The 6,458-nt window shown below is 40.8% G+C and overlaps 1 pseudogene; it reads right to left on the reverse strand.

Annotated features, from left to right (window-relative positions):
- Window positions 1–4,971: 4,971 nt before the first annotated feature.
- Window positions 4,972–5,432, reverse strand: LOC148758821 (histone H3.3A-like; annotated as a pseudogene).
- Window positions 5,433–6,458: the final 1,026 nt, after the last annotated feature.

Genomic DNA, 6,458 nt, shown 5'->3' on the forward strand with positions numbered 1-6,458 from the left:
CAGTAATTTTTCCACAAAGCCCCCATGCATTTTTTTTCATCCTCATACCTGATATCATGTCAGTCATCCAACGAGTTTTGACACAAATCTGTATGAACACCTTTCCAAAGTCGCCTAGAACATTCCTCTCCTATTTGTGCAATTGCTATCTATCGTATGCTGTACTCCGCTTCTTATAAGTACATATATATACATATACATATACATACATACATACATATATATATATATATATATATATATATATATATATATATATATATATACACATACACACAAAAACTTGTAGTTGACATTCATTATTGTTTAGCTTCAGCTTCAGGTGTACTGTGCAGTGATCAGGCATCTACATCATCCCTGAGGTGGTCTCCCTAATGAGACAAGTGTCCATCGAATACCCTACAAAATCTTTACAACATTATTGATTCCATTCCCCAAATTAATTTTCAAAACCCCATGGCCATCTTGTGGTTACTGACTGTTTTCTAATCCCCCCCTTTCTCCCTTATTCCCACCCCGCCTTCCATCTAGCAACCCTCAGTGAGATTATTCTTTACCCTGAAATTTTCTTTGTCTTATCTCAAGGTAGCCACACCAGAATTCTTTTGATTTATGTTGACATATCATTTCCCACCTTTTTATTTTTAACTAACATATCTATATTTAAAGTATGTTTATTATAGGCAGTACATAGTTGGGTCTTGCTTTTTTATCCAATCTAAGAACCCTTTAATTAGGGTATTTAGGTCATTTACATTTAGTGGTCATCTTATTATTTGTTTTCTATCTCTCCCATCTATCACCCCAATAAATCTAGTATGCATCTGACTCATTAATAGTTATTACAGTATTACAGTATTTTTTTATGTTTGCTATCTCTTGTTGAAGTTCCCACTAAGATCCTTGAGCATCCTTATAACCACTGTTTTGAACTCTGTCTCTGGTAGGTTGCTTGCCTCCATTTTGCCAAGTTCCTTTCCTGGAGTTTTCTCCTGTTTTTTTCATTGGGGATGTATTTCTTTGTATCCTCATTTTGGTTGCCTCTCTGTGTTTCTTTTTATGTATGCGTTAGGGCTGCTATGTCTCCCAGTCTTGACCATGTGGATTTATGTAGTAGGTGTCCAGTGGGGCCCACTGGCACAGTCTCCCTGGCTAATGGCACCAGGTGCTCCAGAAGTGTCCAGGAGTGTGGGTTGTGTGTGCCCTTCTGTTATAATTGAGCCTTGGATGCTGTTGGCATGACAGTGGGTGGGATTGACGCTCAGGCTGACTACCTTTGGGGTTTGGCCACATATAGCTTATGGGTTGCTGTGTGGTGGGATTGCCATAAAGCTGGATTTGCCCCACTGTGCTCTGGTGCCTGCTGAGACCACCCTTTGGGAGTGCCACTTGTGGGAATAATTAAGTGATACTCTGCTATGGTCCAAAGCCAACCTCCACGTATGTTGGTTACTGGGCCTCTAGCAAGGGGCTCTGGTGCAGCCCAGGTCAGCCACTCCCTGTGGCTGGCCGAGGACTACCTAATAGGAGCTACAACGCAATCCACAGTTGGTTGCTGCCTGTGTTGTATCTAGAGGTACATGGGGAGACATGCTGAAACCGAGGATGGCTGCCACCAATACTGGCTCTGGGATAATTCCACAAAAATCCAGGACACCCCAGGGCCTGCTGCCACCTACCGGTTCCTGTAAAATTCAAGCACTAATAGAGCCTCTTGCAGTCCATGAGTTAGGTGAGGTGGGGTCTCAGAAAATCACCAGGGTGAAGCGAGCAAAAGCTTACCAAATCAATTCAGAGTCAGATTTGGCCATGGGTGTGGGGGGAGTCCTCACCACAGGAAAGATGGTACCTGCCTGTCAATTCCATGGGAGGAGGACTCCACACAGGGAAAATGGCCACTGTCCCTCCAGTCCTCACCCAAAATCACACAACTTAGTCTTTCCCTGTACGTCTCCAACGCTCCCCATTCACTGTCCCTCCACTGGAGCCCAGGGTGAGTGCCTACAAGTGAATGTATCTGTGCACAGGCCCTTTAAAGAGGACCTCTGAGTTTCCTGCAGCCCTCAGTCCCACCCGGATGGTCAGAATCCCCACTGTTTTTCACAGCCAGATGTTCTTCTTCCTGGCACCAGTAACCCAGTCTGGAGAGTCCGGTGTGGGACTGACTGGGTCCCTCACTCCTCCGGGGGGAACCTCTGTGGCTGATATATCACTCCTGGTTCTCAACCGCCACATGCAGGTGTGGGGCAGCTCATCTCACATATCCATCCCTCGTACCAGTCTTGACGTGGCTGCTTTATACCCTCAGTTATAAAACTTCTGTTCAGGTAGACTTCAGATGGTTCTCCAGGTTGACTGTTGTATAATTTAGTTGTAATTTTAATGTGTTCACAGGAGGAACACATTAAATATAGCATTTATCTGCTCAGTCATCCTAGATCCTTCCCTGGTAATCCTCACTTCCTTTTTAAAAAAATGTAATATTTTTAATTTCTTAATTGTGGTAAATATACATAACAAAATTTACCCTAGTAACCATTTTTAAGTGCAGAGTTCAGTAGTGTCTTATATACATTCACGTTACTATGCAACAGCTCTCCAGAACTCTTTTCATCTGGCAATACTGAAACTGAAATTCTATACCCATTAAACAACAGCTCCTAATCTTCTTCTCTCCCCAGCCCCTGGCAACCATCATTCTACTTTCTATCTCTGAAGTGACTGCTCTAGGTACATCATAGAAGTGGAATCAAACAGCATTTGTCTTTTTTGACTGATTTCTCTTACTTAGCATAATGTTCTCAAGGTTCATCCATGTTGTAGGAAGGTTGAAAATTTCCTTCCTTTTTAAGGCTGTGTAATATTGCTGTGATATGTATATAACACATTTTATCCATCCATCTATTGATGGACACTTGGGTTCCTTCCACATTTTGGCTGTGAACATTGTTGTACAAATATCTCTTGGACACCCTGCCTTCAATTCTTTTCAGTATATACCCAGAAGTGGAGTTGCTGAATCATATGATAACTCTATTTTAATTCTAAGTTTTTTTTAATTCTAAGTTTTTGAGGAACTGCTGTACTGTTTTTCACCACAGCAGTACTATCTTACATCCCCAATAGTTCCTATTTCCCCATATCCTCCCCAGCATTTATTTTCTTTTTTTGATAGTAGCCTTCCTAATGGGTGTCAGGTGATAGCTCATTGTGTTTTCTATTTTCATTTCACTAATGGTTAGTGATGTGGAGTGTCTTTTCATGTGCTCATTTGTCATTTGTATATCTTCTTTGCAGAAATGTCTGTTCGAGTCCTTTGCTTATTTTTAAATCAGATTGTTTTTGTTGAGTTGCAGAAGTTTTTCATATATTCTAAAACTAAAACTTATTGTATACTTGATTTGCAAATATTTTCTCCTGTGCTATGGGTTGCCTTTTCACTCTATTGATTGTGTCCTTTGATGGCACAGAAGTTTTTTATGTTGATGTGCTCCAATTTACATATTTTTCTTTTTATTATTTGTTGTTGTTGCCTGTGCTTTTGATATTATATACAAGAATACCAGGGCTGGCCCGGTGGCTCAGGCGGTTAGAGCTCCATGCTCCTAACGCCAAAGGCTGCCGGTTCGATTCCCACATGGGCCAGTGGGCTCTCAACCACAAGGTTGCCAGTTCAACTCATCGAGTCCCGCAAGGGATGGTGGGCTCTGACCCCTGCAACTAAAATTGAACACGGCACCTTCAACTGAGCTGCTACTGAGCTCCCGGATGGCTCAGTTGTTTGGAGCAAGGTCTCTCAACCACAAGGTTGCCGGTTCAACTCCTCGAGTCCTGGAAGGGATGGTGGGGGGCAGCCACTGCAACTAACTGGATCTGGAGCTGAAATGCGTCCTCCACAACTACGATTGAAAGGACAAAAACTTGACTTGGAAAAAATCCTGGAAGTACACACTTTTCCTCAATAAACTTCTGTTCCCCTTCACCAGTAAAAATCCTTAAAAAAAAAAAAAAAAGAGAATACCATTGCCAAATCCATCATGAAGCTTTTCCTCTATGATTCCTCTAAGAGTTTTATAGTTTTAACTCTTTACATCTTTGACCCACTTTGAATTAATTTTTCACCGTGTAAAGGATCAGACTTCATTCTTTTGCATGTGGATAACCAGCTATCCCAGCACCATTTTTTGAAAAGACTGTCTGTCCTCTCCCCCATTGAATGGTCTTGTCACCCTTGTTGAAAATAGTTTCACCATATGTATTAGTCTGCTCAAGCTACCATAACAAAACAGCACACAGACTGGGTGGTTTAAACAGCAGACAGTTATTTCCTCACAGCTCTGAAGGCTAGAAATTCAGGATCGAGGTGCCAGCAAATTCAGTTTCTGGTGAGAGCTCTCTTCCTGGCTTACAGACGGCCTCCTTCTCTCTCTGCCCTCACATGGCCTTTCTTCTGTGCATAGGTGGAGAGAGAAAGAGCTCTCAGGTGTCTCCTCCTCTTCTTTCGTTAAAAAAGTTTAATGTGTTTTAATAGCAAACTTATAGGAACAGCACAGAAACAGACAACATTAAAAACATGTATTTGCATGTAGAACAACTTAGAAAAGTATTGTAAATGCATGGAATCTACTGTATGATAAAAACAAACACCATTCAGTTGCCATCAATAAGAAATTTACTTGTTTAAAAAAATCCAAATGCTGGCATTGTCCAGAATAAAATAACAGGTTTGTTTATAAAGTTGAACTGTTGAAACTTGTTCACTAAAACATTTTGACTTGCATTAATACTTTATGTCCCTGCATTTACATTAAAAATTCACGCACAGATAAAAAGGAAAAACTGCCAATACCTGATTTCTACCCCCGTTTTTCCACTTGCGATCATATAATTAGTACCTTTTAACCCCACGGAGAAAAAATATCTTAAGTTCAGAACTACCAGTGACAGAAAGAAAATGTTTTTTTTTTTTTTCTATTTAAGAATGATTGTTCCCATCATAGTGGATTCTAAAGCGCGTTCTCCACGTATGCAGCGTGCTACATGGGTGCCCTTTGGCGTAATTGTTACACGTTTGGCATGGATAGCACACAGGTTGGTGTCTTCAAAAAGGCCAATCAGATAGGCCTGACTTGCCTCCTGCAAAGCAGCAGTAGCTGCACTCTGCAAGCGCAGATCTGTTTTGAAGTCCTGAGCAATTTCTCGCACCAGACGCTGGAAGGGAAGTTTGTGAATCGAAATTCAGTGAATCTCTGATAACATCTGATTTCACATGGTGCTGTGGTACCAGGCCTGTAATGATGAGGTTTCTTCCCTCCACCAATAGAGGGCACATTCTTGAGAGCAGCTTTTATGGCCAGTCGCTTCCTCCATGCTTTCCCATGCGTCGATTTGCAGGCAGTCTGCTTGGTATGAGCCAAGGTATAGAGATCTCCTTACCTACTTCTTCTGCGGCTGGAGCTCGGTGAGATGGCGCTGGCATTAGAGAATGACGGCCTCTTCCTCTGATAAGGACACCAATCCTATTGGATTAGAATCCCACCCTTATGACCTCATGTAAATTTTATGACCTCCCTAAAGGCCCTGTCTCCAAATACAGCCCCATTGGGGTATAAAGCATCAACATACGTATTTTGGGACACAATTTTGTCCGTAACACCGTATATGCAAGAGTTTATTTCTGGGCTCTCTATTCTAGTCCACTGGTCTATAGCTCTGCCTTTATGCCAGACACTCACACAGTTTGATTCCTATAATTTTCTCATACATTTTGAAAGGAAGAAGTGTGAGACCTTCAACTTCATTCATCTTTTCTGAAATTGTTTTGGCTACTCAGAGTCCCCTGAGATCCTATATGCTGTTGGGATTTTGATAGGGATTACATTGAATTTGTAGGTCACATTAGATAATATTGTCATCTTAACCATCTGTCTTCCAATCAATGTCTTTCCATTTATTTGTGTCTTTTTAAATTACTTTCAGCAGTGTTTTCTAGTTTCAGTGTACAAGTCTTTCACCCCCATAATGGGGGTGGGGCTAATCTAATCTAATCACATGGGTCCTTCAAGTGGAAGGTGACTGGAGAGCGTGAGTCAGGGGGAGCTCTGAATTTCATCTGTAGTAATTTCTACATTTACTAAGGTGCGATCATCCCTGTTTTTTTTGTTGTTTAATTTAATGGTGAAGTGCATTCAATGATTTAAAGATTAAATATCCTTGCGCTTTTGTGATACTTAAGTTGGTCAAGGTATTTAATTGTTTTATAGTACATTTATATAGTATATAAACAAAGAATCGCTTTTTGAGTATACTAATAACTAAAATATATAGCAACATGACAAGAAAGTATACATTTTTTTTATCTCTTTGAGAAACTAGATCTGTTTATACAGATAATGTTCTAAATCTCAATAGTTTGACAGAAGATGTTCATGTTTGTACAGGTTGGTTTTAAGACTTTC

This window comes from Rhinolophus sinicus, chromosome 2 (assembly GCF_057876585.1).
Source record: "Rhinolophus sinicus isolate RSI-liver-muscle chromosome 2, RSI-T2T, whole genome shotgun sequence".
In the NCBI taxonomy this organism is placed as follows: Eukaryota; Metazoa; Chordata; class Mammalia; order Chiroptera; family Rhinolophidae; genus Rhinolophus; species Rhinolophus sinicus.